The following is a 15896-nucleotide window of genomic DNA, read 5'->3' as shown; positions in this document are numbered from 1 at the left end:
TAAATGTACAAATGATAGCCATGTTGAGGTTGATTAAAGTTTTTTTAGCTGTAAATTTTGGTTATTATACTAAACTGCCTTTGAATTTTAATATTGTATTTATAACTATTAAATGAAAATACTAATATACAATGACATTCATGTAAATATAAAATGTTATTTTCTCTGCTCACCAAAATTTTAAAAAAATATATATGTAATTATTAGTTGCATTAGTACATCTTTGGTATTCCAATTCATATATCAATACACTCTGTATATCTTTTAGTAAACTTTAATTTTTTTTAATGTATAGGCATGTAAATGTTGACTATTCATAAAACATATATAACTATACTAATTTAGACTATTATAATACTAATAGGAATATGCAAGTATTTTTTTTGCCAATTCACCAATCAATATAATAGTGAATATTTTTTTGTTGAAAATTGGTTGATTGTATCATTTTTTACACTCTCCATCACATAGAAATAAACTAATAAATTTTTAAATTTATATATTTATGATTTTATATTTCGTACTATCATATTTCTTTTATCATTTCATAAAATTATTTCACAGTATAAAATAAGTGTAAAGAAAATAAAACTGGTCGTGCAGCGCACGGGTGTGATACTAGTTACTACCTCCGTCCACCAAAATTTGTCCCACTTTGACCCGGCACGGGTTTTAAGAAATGTAATGGAAAGTGAGTTGAAAAAGTTAGTGGATTGTGGGTCCTACTTTTATATATTAGTTTTATAATGAGTAGGTATGAGTTAGTGGAATATGGGGTCCACTGCCAAAAATGGGGTTACCCGATATCCGATCGGGTATACCCGAATTATCGGATTTATTTTCAAAAATTAATAAATTACATTTTTATTATAATTAAATGTAATTTAATTTCTTAACTATAATTTAATTAATACTTAATAGTTAGCATATAAGATATGTAATTTAATTTTTTAAATTACATTTTAATTTCATTGACTTGTGATATTTATAATTTTGAATTTTTTGATGATATTATTGTTAGATCTTGATTCTTATGAATTATTTAATTTTGAAATTTATAAAGGATGAATATTTGAACTTATGAATTTATGAATTGTTTGAACTTATTAATTTAGACGGTTATTGACTTATTGTAGATGGATGAAAGATGTTAATATGTACTATAAGTTATGAATTTTGTATTTTTCAAAGTTTGTAGTTATTTTCTTTTAAATTCGAACTACTACAAGAATTTTGTATTCCTAAAAGTTTGTAGTTATTTTCTCTTAAATTCGATCTACTATAATAATTTTGTATTTTTCAAAGTTTGTATTTATTTTTACTTGAATATTAGTACTTCAACTTTGTATTAAATTTGAATTAAATAATATTAAAAAAATTCTAAAAGTTTGTAGTTAATTGAAGAAAAAAAAATCAAAATCACAATTGGGACTGGATACCCGATTTTTTGGGACTGGATACACGAGTCGGGTATCCGGGTACCCGAAATAAAGTTCGGGTCGGGTATTGGATTTCGGAAATTTCGGGATCGGGTACCCCCGTCCACCAAAATTTGACAGGCCTAATAGTTACTACCCCCGTCCACCAAAATTTGTCCCACTTTGACCCGGCACGGGTTTTAAGAAATGTAATGGAAAGTGAGTTGAAAATGTTAGTGGATTGTGGGTCATACTTTTGTATATTAGTTTTATAATGAGTAGGTATTAATTAGTGGAATATGGGGTCCACTGCCAAAAAGGGTAAAAGTGAAATGAGAAAAATTTTGGGGGACGGACGGAAATGGAAAAATGGGAAAAATTTTGGAGGAAGTATTAATTATTCACAACTTTGTATGTGTTGTATTAATGGAAATGATGGGATTGATTTCATTGACTTGGAGGGAGCGTAATATATGGGACGAATTGTGGTATATCGTTGGAAAGGAGGAATAATTCTCTGGAAATGGAGGCAAACTAATCGGCCACACAATCTCCTGCATTAAATGCACAAATGATAGCCATGTTGAGGTTGATTAAAGTTTTTTTAGCTGTAAATTTCGGTTATTATACTAAACTGCCTTTGAATTTTAATATTGTATTTATAACTATTAAACGAAAATACTAATATACAATGACATTCATGTAAATATAAAATGTTATTTTCTCTGCTCACCAAAATTTTAAAAAAATATATATGTAATTATTAGTTGCATTAGTACATCTTTGGTATTCCAATTCATATATCAATACACTCTGTATATCTTTTAGTAAACTTTAAATTTTATTAGTGTAATGACATGTAAATGCTGACTATTCATAAAACATATATAACTATACTAATTTAGACTATTATTATATTAAAAGCAATATGCAAGTAATTTTTTGCCAATTCACCAATCAATATATCTATGAACATTTTTTTGTTGAAAATTGGTTGATTGTATCATTTTTTACACTCCCCATCACATAGAAATAAACTAATAAATTTTTAAATTTATATATTTATGATTTTAGATTTCGCACTATCATATTTCTTTTATCATTTCATAAAATTATTTCACAGTATAAAATAAGTGTAAAGAAAATAAAATTGGCCGTGCAGCGCACGGGTGTGATACTAGTTACTAGGTCTGTCAAAATGGATATCAGGTATTGGATACCCGATATCCAAACCCGAAAAAGTCGGATAATTGGATACCCGAAACCCGATTTTTTGGGTATCGGATCGGGATCGGATAGTGAGAATTTTTTTGCCAATTCACCAATCAATATATTTGTGAACATTTTTTCGTTGAAAATTGGTTGATTGTATCATTTTTTACACTCCCCATCGCATAGAAATAAACTAATAAATTTTTAAATTTATATATTTATGATTTTAGATTCCGTACTATCATATTTCTTTTATCAGTTCATAAAATTATTTCACAGTATAAAATAAGTGTAAAGAAAATAAAATTAGCCGTGCAGCGCACGGGTGTGATACTAGTTACTACCTCCGTCCAACAAAATTTGTCCCACTTTGACCCGGCACGGGTTTTAAGAAATGTAATGGAAAGTGAGTTGAAATAGTTAGTAGATTGTGGGTCCTACTTTTATATATTAGTTTTATAATGAGTAGGAATGAGTTAGTGGAATATGGGGTCCACTGCCAAAAATGAGGTTACCGGATATCCGATCGGGTATACCCAATATACCCGAATTATCCGATTTATTTTCGAAAATTAATAAATTATATTTTTATTATAATTAAATGTAATTTAATTTCTTAACTATAATTTAATTAATACTTAATAGTTAGCATATAAGATATGTAATTTAATTTTTTAAATTATATTTTAATTTCATTGACTTGTGATATTTATAATTTTGAATTTTTTGATGATATTATTGTTAGATCTTGATTCTTATGAATTATTTAATTTTGATATTTATAAAGGATGAATATTTGAACTTATGAATATATGAATTGTTTGAACTTATCAATTTAGACGGTTATTGACTTATTGTAGATGGATGAAAGATGTTAATATGTACTATAAGTTATGAATTTTGTATTTTTCAAAGTTTGTAGTTATTTTCTTTTAAATTCGAACTACTATAAGAATTTTGTATTCCTAAAAGTTTGTAGTTATTTTCTCTTAAATTCGATCTATTATAATAATTTTGTATTTCTAAAAGTTTGTAGTTATTTTTACTTGAATATTAGTACTTCAACTTTGTATTAAATTTGAATTAATTAATATTAAATAAATTCTAAAAGTTTATAGTTGATTTAAAAAAAAAATCAAAATCACAATTGGGACTGGATACCCGATTTTTTGGGACTGGATACCCGAGTCGGGTATCAGGGTACCCGAAATAAAGTTCGGGTCGGGTATTGGATTTTGGGAATTTCAGGATCGGGTACTCGAATGTAATACCCGCACCAGTATTTTATTTTCGATATAGTAATGTGGAACTAGAAATGTAACGTCCTCTCATTTCGTGAAAATAAATAGAACTCGAGCCATTATTGAAACATAACCTTTTAGTTTAAAAAAAAAAAAAAAACTAAAGAAGTGAGCGAATTAAAACAGACTAAAGATGCATTTCAGAAAAAATAAAGTGTTTCGAATGGATTTCATGTTCAATAAAATGAACAACTAATAAAATAGGTTACATGGATCAAAGTCCTCAAAGAAAGAAAACAAGGAAGGGAAAATATAAAAATTTTTGGGGTGCACTTCGGGCCTTTTCTCCAGGCCCAAATTAGGGCCCGTTTCGAGCAGCTCGTCGGCCCAGAAAACGAACCCAGGCCCGCTCGAAGTGCAGCTAGGTGGTAGCTAAGATTTCTCTCTCACCTGCAAGATAAAAACAAGTTTTAATGGCTAAGGAACAAGAGTAATTAAGGGACTACTATTAGAAGGGAAGAAACAACCTTTCCTTTTTCTATGGAGGACCAAAGACTCACCAAGAGGGGAAAGTCAATCCTGCAAATCCTCCACACTATGCAGCACCTGTTTCTACCTGCCACAATCAAACAATGGAATTCGTTAACCAAGTACCAAGTACCCAAACTAGGCACCAAACTACATTAAGATAAAGGGGCTGCATGATCAGAAAAGGGAGATATGTTATGACATGAAAACAAAGAAGATCAGCCCCATTTAATTCCCCATAGTACACCGAAGCTCAGCCTATAAAATCCCCTCCACACCACCTTTGAACACCCTCCTACACATCTCAAAATTCAGCAACTCTAGTGAGAACCAAGAACAAGCAGTAGCAAGTTTGAGAGGGAGAAAAAAAAAAACTGAGACCAAAGGCTGATTTTCTCGAAGTAGCCGTGGTATCGAGAGGTAATACACCTCCACCCTTCTCCCATATATATACTTTTTTTCATATCATCATATAGAGGCACCACAACTTAAGAATCTCAATCAATAAAACACAAGCACACCCTCTGCTTTTATTTTCGAACATCATGCTAGGCTCAAGAACATAGATTTATGGCTGTAGGAGCCTCACAACAGTAGCAAACTTTAATAATTAAAGGATCAACACTTTAGCCAAATATCAAGCTCATTCCAGTAAGTGAAAGCTTAAGTTTCAAACTCCAAATCAGAGAAATCAAATCTGTCACAGCAAGTTCAAAGAAGTCCCCAATGCTCAATTTACAGATTGCCATAGACTTAGTTCTTTTAAGCTAGATAACTACACTAGGAAAGAATGGAATGGAGAAGTTAGCTTTAGGAGTTTTGTCGGAGGTGGCGGCGCTGACTGCAAGACAGCGGCGACCCGATGGCGGAGCAGCGGCAAGGGCTGTCCACCGAGCAACGAACAGTGGTGTTCGACCGCAAAAGGGGGGGGCCACTCCGGGTGTGAATTCGCCGGAGAAGACAAGAGATGGAAGAGGTGCTGTTTCTATCCGGGAGAGAGAGAGAGAGAGAGAGAGAGAGTTTGACGGAGACGGAAGGCGGCGGCACGAGTCGCCAGTGGCACGGTGACGCCGGCAACAGAGCGTCGGCGGTTGACTGTCGCGACGGTGGCAGTCGGTGTAAGAGAGAGGCGATGCTTCCTCTCCTTCTCCGACAGCGCGACACCAGCGACGAAGAGACAGAGGCGGCGACTAGTCGAAGAACAGCGGCGGTGCTCCGACGACCCAGTTGAGCGGCGATGTAGCCGAGACGAAGGGGGAGAAGTATTAGGGATTCCATTTCTCCAATTTGGGGATTTCTTTTTCTTTGAGAAAAGTTTTGAGAGGGAGGCCGATGGTTTTGAGAGAAAGAAGTAATTGGGCCTCTCCTTTTTCTTTCTTTTGGACCTCTATTAATTAAATACATGGGCTAAGGTTTTATTTAGAGAATGGACTAATTCTTTTAATAATCTAAGAATTTGGGTTAATAATTAAAATAAAGTAGGAGTTTGGCTTTAGCCTAATTAAATCATGAGCCCATCTATGTTGCTCAATCAAATAATTGAGGTTAAGTAATGGTCCGCTAATTAATTCCACGATGATAAATTAATTCTCGGACTCTAGTATCAACGCTCGAATAATTTATGGTACGCTAATTATATCCGAAATGATGAATAGACCTCGAGTCTATTTCAGTGCTTGAATAAATGGCATAGGAGGTAACATCCCCTAGTTAAGCGAATAATTTTCCCAGTTTAATTAAATCTACTGATTTAATTAATATTCAGGAATTCTAGAAATTTTATAGAAAAATTTAAGGAAAAAGAATAAAAGAGCACGCACTTAGGATGCATCCACGTTTAAGCTTAATTGATTTATCAAAATCTAATTAAGTATTATGTTATTTCCTAAAGGGACGTCTACGAACGTCATCTAAGGCCATGTTAAGGAAGTTACGGAAAGAGCTTTAACTTTTGAGGTGGGCATTCTTTCAAAACGTGATTTCAGTATGAAAATATGAATCTTTGCCCAAGTATGTTGTCATGCCATGCTTTGTTTTATGATTACCTATCTGCTTGGCTATGCCAATTTAAGTTAAATCGAATTCGGGTCCCAGTAGGGCCGCAAACCCTACTCGGACTAGTGTACACATAAGGGGATCGTGAGCTAACAAAGGAGTTGGCCGGTCCAGTGACCGTCGTGGAATGTGGCCACATTCCCGGTTCACACAAAGTTCAGATATGGTATATCTATGTTACGTGATTGCGCAATCAAATCTTAATGAAAAGAAAAGTATTTAGTGACTCGGGTCTTTTAAGTAAAACCCCGTGATCACTCAACTGTGGCATTGACAATCGTGTCTCCATACATGTTGTATTGTCTTGGACATTTCCGCTGCAAATGTACTTCCTTTCTATTAAGTTAGGATCTTCGATACTGTTGAACGAATACCAGTATCTCTTATTACTCTGATTATTTTGCGATGACCCTTTTGAACTCACTATGAGTACCTAATTCAAGCCGCCTTATTATGTCAATGTTTGTTCTTCCTTTAACATTCAAGTTGTCTTGTTATGTCAAATGTTTCACGTTTTTCTTTTACCTATATTTAGTCACGATATAGCCAATCTTGCTATAACTAGTAAGTGCGGTCGTGACAGAGTGGTATCAGAGCACCGTTCTTTCGCTCTGGACCCAAGAACCTTCTTCCAAGCCTTAGTCTCGAATGATAGTACTAGACTAGAACATGACTAAAATGTTAAACTTAAAGAAACTCAACACCTCGCCTCGTCACGTTCAACCGTAACAATGAGGTAAAGTCGGACCTCTTTCAAAATGTTTCAGTTATAAGAATTTTCGAAAATTATTTCGAATTTCAAGGGGAAATATTGTATCTCTTTCATTTACATAGATACTAAATTTGCTATGCAAAATTTGATTATTTGCATCAGATGCCAACGTGTCATGATGTTATGCATGCTCAAAATCTTAAAGTGTGAGACCATGACTAATGCATGCAAACATAGAGTGCCTAGGAGGTATGTTACACTAGCACTTTGAACATAGTTGTAAGTGGATAACTGTAACATCACTTTCTTGAGTGATAGGACAAACGAAAATTTTGGTTCAAACTCGAACTTAGATTGATGCTTACAATTTCCTATCGTTTTCCCTGAACGATAAGAACACGGAGAATATAATAGAAGTGGTATACGATTTGAAATCTTCTGCAAGAAGATATGCTAAGTGGTGTGTCCCTGCAAAAAAAAAAATGATAGATCGTACCTGCGATCTAATGAAATATTCCGATCTCTCATTTGGAGTCAACAGTGGCGACACGTCATAGGAACACCTCACTATTACACGTCAAGGACACGCGAGAGCTATGAGATTTTGCGAAGAAGATCGTTATGAACTTGCTAAGAAAACTATGAAAGATTTGATCCTCAACTATAATTATTAGTTGTAATAATGTGATGAATCTCTACTTGTAACTTGGGATTTCCTAGGACGATCTTATAATGTTCCAACTCTCGAAAGATGAACAAGGGAGTCCCACCTCCGAAGTTGGAATGGACGATTTTAATCAACAGTAATTACTTGGATTCTGAACCTCCTTAACAGAGTGCTCGTTGTCTATATCAGACTTTGGATTGACTTTCATCTTTACGAGTAACGCATCCCAATTCTTATTTTCTATGAAAGTTGTGACTCACTTCAAGTTTTTCGACTGTAGTCCTTTGACATCATTCATAAAGAGTAATGCCATGACTTGTAAGCACCAACCTTATACCTCTCATTTCTAAAGTTGCTTACAATCATGACCTTCAGAATAATCTCACTCTTCGGACATTCTCCGAACCCCCTTGAAAATGATGTCCTCTCATCTATCTAAGACTTTTGATTGACTCACATTTTTGCAAGTAATACGACACTATCATCTATCCCACAATAGTGATGATTAACTTTCAGTTCCCGAAAGCGGATTACTCCTATTTTCTCAAACACCTTTATTGGTTGTTGTCTTCTATGACTTACAATGTATAAGAACAAAAAAACTCTTAAATTCTTTAACTCAGGTAATAAAACTTCATTGTTAAGTTGCTTACTTGACCTCCAAAAGATTTATGCCGCTCAAACATTTTTTTATGATGGCATATTATGTGGGGACTTTTGTTCACCTCTCTATTTTGCAACTATGTTTGTGGTGGCATCTTTCTTTGAGGGATGGAACTCTTTCTAGCTCAGTTCCATCACACATATTGTTTCTAGCTCGTAAATTATTCTGTAACACTAAGTTAAGGCTAGTGTATTGCATATCCCTTGATGTATTGGACCTATTTGATCGTTCCAAAAAGTTTCTTTCACCTTGGTTGCCTCTAACCAAACTTGCGAACCCATTGACTTGATTCCACAATATCATATTATGATGTCGTTGAACCATGATCAACTAGTTACTACCTCCGTCCACCAAAATTTGTCCCACTTTGACCCGGCACGGGTTTTAAGAAATGTAATGGAAATTGAGTTGAAAAAGTTAGTGGATTATGGGTCCTACTTTTATATATTAGTTTTATAATGATTAGGAATGAGTTAGTGGAATATGGGGTCCACTGCCAAAAAGGGTAAAAGTGAAATGAGAAAAATTTTGGGGGACGGACGGAAATGGAAAAATGGGACAAATTTTGGTGGACGGAGGTAGTATTAATAATTCACAACTTTTTATGTGTTGTATTAATGGAAATGATGGGATTAATTTCATTGACTTGGAGGGAGCGTAATCCATAGGACAAATTGTGGTATATCGTTGGAAAGGAGGAATAATTCTCTGAAAATGGAAGCAAACAAATCGGCCATACAATCTCCTGCATTAAATGCACAAATGATAGCCATGTTGAGGTTGATTAAAGTTTTTTAGCTGTAAATTACCGTTATAATACTAAACTGCCTTTGAATTTTAATATTGTATTTATAACTATTAAATGAAAATACTAATATACAATGACATTCATATAAATATAAAATGTTAATTTCTCTGCTCACCTTAATTTTTTAAAATATATAGGTAATTATTAGTTGCATTAGTACATCTTTGGTATTCCAATTTATATACCAATACACTCTGTATATCTTTTAGTAAACTTTAATTTTTTTTAATGTATTGCCATGTAAATGTTGACTATTCATAAAACATATATAACTATACTAATTTAGACTATTATAATATTAATAGCAATATGCAAGTATTGTTTTTGCCAATTCACCAATCAATATATTTGTGAACTTTTTTTTGTTGAAAATTGGTTGATTGTATCATTTTTTACACTCCCCATCACATAGAAATAAAATAATAAATTTATAAATTTATATATTGATGATTTTGGATTTCGTACTATCATATTTCTTTTATCATTTCATAAAATTATTTCACAGTATAAAATAAGTGTAAAGAAAATAAAATTGGCCGTGCAGCGCACGGGTGTGATACTAGTTACTACCTTCGTCCACCAAAATTTGTCACACTTTGACCTGGCACGGGTTTTAAGAAATGTAATGGAAAGTGAGTTGAAAAAGTTAGTAGATTGTGGGTCCTACTTTTATATATTAGTTTTATAATGAGTAGGAATGAGTTAGTGGAATATGGGGTCCACTGCCAAAAATGGTAAAAGTGAAATGAGACAAATTTTGGAGGACGGACGGAAATGGAAAAATGGGACAAATTTTGGTGGACGGAGGTAGTATTAATAATTCACAACTTTGTATGTGTTGTATTAATGGAAATGATGGGATTCATTTCATTGACTTGGAGGGAGCGTAATACATGGGACGAATTGTGGTATATCGTTGGAAAGGAGGAATAATTCTCTGGAAATGGAGGCAAACAAATCGGCTACACAATCTCCTGCATTAAATGCATAAATGATAACCATGTTGAGGTTGATTAAAGTTTTTTAGCTGTAAATTACTGTTATTATACTAAACTGCCTTTGAATTTTAATATTGTATTTATAACTATTAAATGAAAATACTAATATACAATGACATTCATGTAAATATAAAATGTTATTTTCTCTGCTCACCAAAATTTTAAAAAAATATATATGTAATTATTAGTTGCATTAGTACATCTTTGGTAATCCAATTCATATATCAATACACTCTGTATATCTTTTAGTAAACTTTAAATTTTATTAATGTAATGGCATGTAAATGTTGACTATTCATAAAACATATATAACTATATTAATTTAGACTATTATAATATTAATAGCAATATGCAAGTATTTTTTTGCCAATTCACCAATCAATATATTTGTGAACATTTTTTTGTTGAAAATTGGTTGATTGTATCATTTTTTACACTCCCCATCACATAGAAATAAACTAATAAATTTTTAAATTTATATATTTATGATTTTAGATTTCGTACTATCATATTTCTTTTATCATTTCATAAAATTATTTCACAGTATAAAATAAGTGTAAAGAAAATAAAATTGGCCGTGCAGCGCACGGGTGTGATACTAGTTACTACCTCCGTCCACCAAAATTTGTCCCACTTTGACCCGGCACGAGTTTTAAGAAATGAAATGGAAAGTGAGTTGAAAAATTAGTGGATTGTGGGTCCTACTTTTATATATTAGTTTTATAATGAGTAGATATAAATTAGTGGAATATGGGGTCCACAGCCAAAAAGGGTAAAAGTGAAAGGAGAAAAATTTTGGGGAACAGGCGGAAATGAAAAAATGGGACAAATTTTGGTGGAAGTATTAATAATTCACAACTTTTTATGTGTTGTATTAATGGAAATGATGGGATTAATTTCATTGGTTTGGAGGGAGCGTAATCCATGGGACAAATTGTGGTATATTGTTGGAAATGAGGAATAATTTTCTGGAAATGGAAGCAAACAAATTGGCCACACAATCTCCTGCATTAAATGCACAAATGATAGCCATGTTGAGGTTGATTAAACTTTTTTAGCTTTAAATTACCGTTATGATACTAAACTGCCTTTGAATTTTAATATTGTATTTATAACTATTAAATGAAAATACTAATATACAATGACATTCATATAAATATAAAATGTTACTTTCTCTGCTCACCTTAATTTTTTAAAATATATATGTAATTAATAGTTGCATTAGTACATCTTTGGTATTCCAATTTATATACCAATACACTCTGAATATCTTTTAGTAAACTTTAATTTTTTTTAATGTATTGGCATATAAATGTTGACTATTCATAAAACATATATAACTATACTAATTTAGACTATAATAATATTAATAGCAATATGCAAGTATTTTTTTGCCAATTCATTAATCCATATATTTGTGAACATTTTTTTGTTGAAAATTGGTTGATTGTATCATTTTTTACACTCCCCTTCACATAGAAATAAACTTATAAATTTTTAAATTTATATATTTATGATTTTAGATTTCGTACTATCATATTTCTTTTGTCATTACATGAAATTATTTCACAGTATAAAATAAGTGTAATGAAAATAAAATTGGCCGTGCAGCGCACGGGTGTGATACAAGTTACTACCTCCGTCCACCAAAATTTGTCCCACTTTGACCCGGCACGAGTTTTAAGAAATGAAATTGAAAGTGATTTGATAAATTAGTGGATTGTGGGTCCTACTTTTATATATTAGTTTTATAATGAGTAGATATAAATTAGTGGAATATGTGGTCCACTGCCGAAAAGGGTAAAAGTGAAATGAGAAACATTTTCGGGGACAGACGGAAATGAAAAAATGGGACAAATTTTGGTGGAAGTATTAATAATTCACAACTTTTTATGTGTTGTATTAATGGAAATGATGGGATCTATTTCATTGACTTGGAGGGAGCGTAATCCATGTGACAAATTGTGGTATATCGTTGGAAAGGAGGAATAATTCTCTGGAAATGGAAGCAAACAAATCGGCCACACAATCTCTTGTATTAAATGCACAAATGATAGCCATGTTGAGGTTGATTAAAGTTTTTTAGCTGTAAATTACCGTTATAATACTAAACTGCCTTTGAATTTTAATATTGTATTTATAACTATTAAATGAAAATACTACTAATATACAATGACATTCATATAAATATAAAATGTTACTTTCTCTGCTCACCTTAATTTTTTAAAATATATATGTAATTAATAGTTGCATTAGTACATCTTTGGTATTCCAATTTATATTCCAATACACTCTGTATATCTTTTAGTAAACTTTAATTTTTTTTTAATGTATTGGCATGTGAATGTTGACTATTCATAAAACATATATAAATATACTAATTTAGACTATTATAATATTAATAGCAATATGCAAGTATTTTTTTTCCAATTCATCAATCCATTTATTTGTGAACATTTTTTTGTTGAAAATTGGTTGATTGTATCATTTTTTACACTCCCCATCACATAGAAATAAACTTATAAATTTTTAAATTTATATATTTATGATTTTAGATTTCGTACTATCATATTTCTTTTATCATTTCATAAAATTATTTCACAGTATAAAATAAGTGTAAAGAAAATAAAATTGGTCGTGCAGCGCACGGGTGTGACACTAGTTACTACCTCCGTCCACCAAAATTTGTCCCACTTTGACCCGACACGAGTTTTAAGAAATGAAATGGAAAGTGAGTTGAAAAATTAGTGGATTGTGGGTCATACTTTTATATATTAGTTTTATAATGAGTAGGTATTAATTAGTGGAATATGGGGTCCACTGCCAAAAAGGGTAAAAGTAAAATGAGAAAAATTTTGGGGGACGGACGGAAATGGAAAAATGGAAAAAATTTTGGTGGAAGTATTAATAATTCACAACTTTTTATGTGTTGTATTAATGGAAATGATGAGATTAATTTCATTGACTTGGTGGGAGCGTAATCCATGGGACAAATTGTGGTATATCTTTGGAAAGGAGGAATATTTCTCTGGAAATGGAAGCAAACAAATCGGCCACACAATCTCCTGCATTAAATGCACAAATAATAGCCATGTTGAGGTTGATTAAAGTTTTTTAGCTGTAAATTACCGTTATAATACTAAACTGCCTTTGAATTTTAATATTGTATTTATAACTATTAAATGAAAATACTAATATACAATGACATTCATATAAATATAAAATGTTACTTTCTCTGCTCACCTTAATTTTTTAAAATATGTATGTAATTATTAGTTGCATTAGTACATCTTTGGTATTCCAATTTATATATCAATACACTATGTATATCATTTAGTAAACTTTAATTTTTTTTAATGTAATGGCATGTAAATGTTGACTATTCATAAAACATATATAACTATACTAATTTAGACTATTATAATATTAATAGCAATATGCAAGTATTTTTTTGCCAATTCGCCAATCAATATATTTGTGAACATTTTTTTGTTGAAAATTGGTTGATTGTATCATTTTTTACACTCCCCATCACATAGAAATAAACTAATAAATTTTTAAATTTATATACTTATGATTTTAGATTTCGTACTATAATATTTCTTTTATCATTTCATAAAATTATTTCACAGTATAAAATAAGTGTAAAGAAAATAAAATTGGCCGTGCAGCGCACGGGTGTGATACTAGTTACTACCTCCGTCCACCAAATTTGTCCCACTTTGACCCGGCATGGGTTTTAAGAAATGTAATGGAAAGTGAGTTGAAAAAGTTAGTGGATCGTGGGTCATACTTTTATATATTAGTTTTATAATGACTAGGTATTAATTAGTGGAATATGGGGTCCACTGCCAAAAAGGGTAAAAGTGAAATGAGAAAATTTTGGGGGACGGACGGAAATGGAAAAATGGGAAAATTTTTGGTGGAAGTATTAATAATTCACAACTTTTTATGTGTTGTATTAATGGAAATGATGAGATTAATTTCATTGACTTGGAGGGAGCGTAATCCATGGGACAAATTGTGGTATATCTTTGGAAAGGAGGAATAATTCTCTGGAAATGGAAGCAAACAAATCGGCCACACAATCTCCTGCATTAAATGCACAAATGATAGCCATGTTGAGGTTGATTAAAGTTTTTTAGCTGTAAATTACCGTTATAATACTAAACTGCCTTTGAATTTTAATATTGTATTTATAACTATTAAATGAAAATACTAATATACAATGACATTCATATAAATATAAAATGTTACTTTCTCTGCTCATCTTAATTTTTTAAAATATGTATGTAGTTATTAGTTGCATTAGTACATCTTTGGTATTCCAATTTATATATCAATACACTCTGTATATCTTTTAGTAAACTTTAAATTTTTTTTAATGTATTGGCATGTGAATGTTGACTATTCATAAAACATATATAATTATACTAATTTAGACTATTATAATATTAATAGCAATATGCAAGTATTTTTTTGCCAATTCATCAATCAGTATATTTGTGATAATTTTTTTGTTGAAAATTGGTTGATTGTATCATTTTTTACACTCCCCATCACATAGAAATAAACTAATAAATTTTTAAATTTATATATTTATGATTTTAGATTTCGTACTATCATATTTCTTTTATCATTTCATAAAATTATTTCACAGTATAAAATAAGTGTAAAGAAAATAAAATTGGTCGTGCAGCGCACGGGTGTGATACTAGTTATTAATAATTCACAACTTTGTATGTGTTGTAAGTACACAAAAATAGGCAAGACGATTATTGTAATAATTTGGGTAATTATTATACATACACACTAAAAAAAAAAGAGCTGTTTACCGAGTAGAACTTTGTATGTGTTGTAAGTTACACAAAAATAGGCAAGACGATTCTTGTACTAATTGGGTATTTATTATATATACATACATATGCACCAATATTTTTTTTCAGTGACATAATGATTCACCAATGTTTCAAATAAAAATAACTTAGAAGTTAAGAATATAAGAAAAATAAAGCATATATGAATTAAGTCTGTTCTACGATGACCCAAAGCTTGAGGCCTAAGGCACAATAGTTGGAGACATTGCATACATAATAAAAGACGCCTTTCATAGGCAAAGGGATGGTGGCCGGTCCGTCGATGAAGGTCTTGTATGGCTCGTATCCGGTGCACATATCGAACTCGCCTCTCGACACTTGAAGCACGTTGTAAAGCCCTGAATCGAAGTCGAAATCTGCAATGGATTTATTGATTTAGGTTAAGTGAACCTAAAATGAGAAACATTTAAGAGTGAGCATCATAGTAACTTACAAAGAGTGTCTCCAGTGTGAAAGGTGTAGGAAGAAGACCAGTTTTTGTAGAAATTATTGGTTGGAGGAATAGACCATATTGAATCCCCAACTCTATGTTGCAAACACTCTGAACTACATAATAGTAATGACACCACCACTAATGATACTAATATCTTCCATCTCCCCATTCTATACACACAATGAGAGACAGAGATGAGAGGTTGCAACAAATGTAGGTTTTCGTGAAAATAAAAAACTGAAATTGGGTGGTTATCAATCACTATTCACGCCTTGTAATCGTC

General features: G+C 31.7%; 1 long non-coding RNA gene and 1 pseudogene across 1 annotated transcript; both read right to left on the bottom strand.

Moving 5' to 3' along the window:
* Nucleotides 1–4069: 4069 nt before the first annotated feature.
* Nucleotides 4070–5620, bottom strand: LOC148926303 (uncharacterized). The gene is made up of 2 exons (XR_016130234.1): nt 4399–5620; nt 4070–4321 (listed from the first exon to the last, which is right to left on the bottom strand). It is a non-coding gene; the product is annotated as an uncharacterized LOC148926303 (long non-coding RNA).
* A 9707-nt stretch (nt 5621–15327) lies between these two features.
* Nucleotides 15328–15782, bottom strand: LOC125186902 (mavicyanin pseudogene; annotated as a pseudogene).
* Between the last annotated feature and the right edge of the window lie 114 nt (nt 15783–15896).

This window comes from Salvia hispanica, chromosome 5 (assembly GCF_029641045.1).
Source record: "Salvia hispanica isolate PSC_SH4W2 chromosome 5, Shi_PSC_v1, whole genome shotgun sequence".
NCBI classification, from domain to species: domain Eukaryota; kingdom Viridiplantae; phylum Streptophyta; class Magnoliopsida; order Lamiales; family Lamiaceae; genus Salvia; species Salvia hispanica.
Note: the sequence above shows the minus strand (reverse complement) of the source record. Positions and strands in the feature narration are given on the sequence as shown.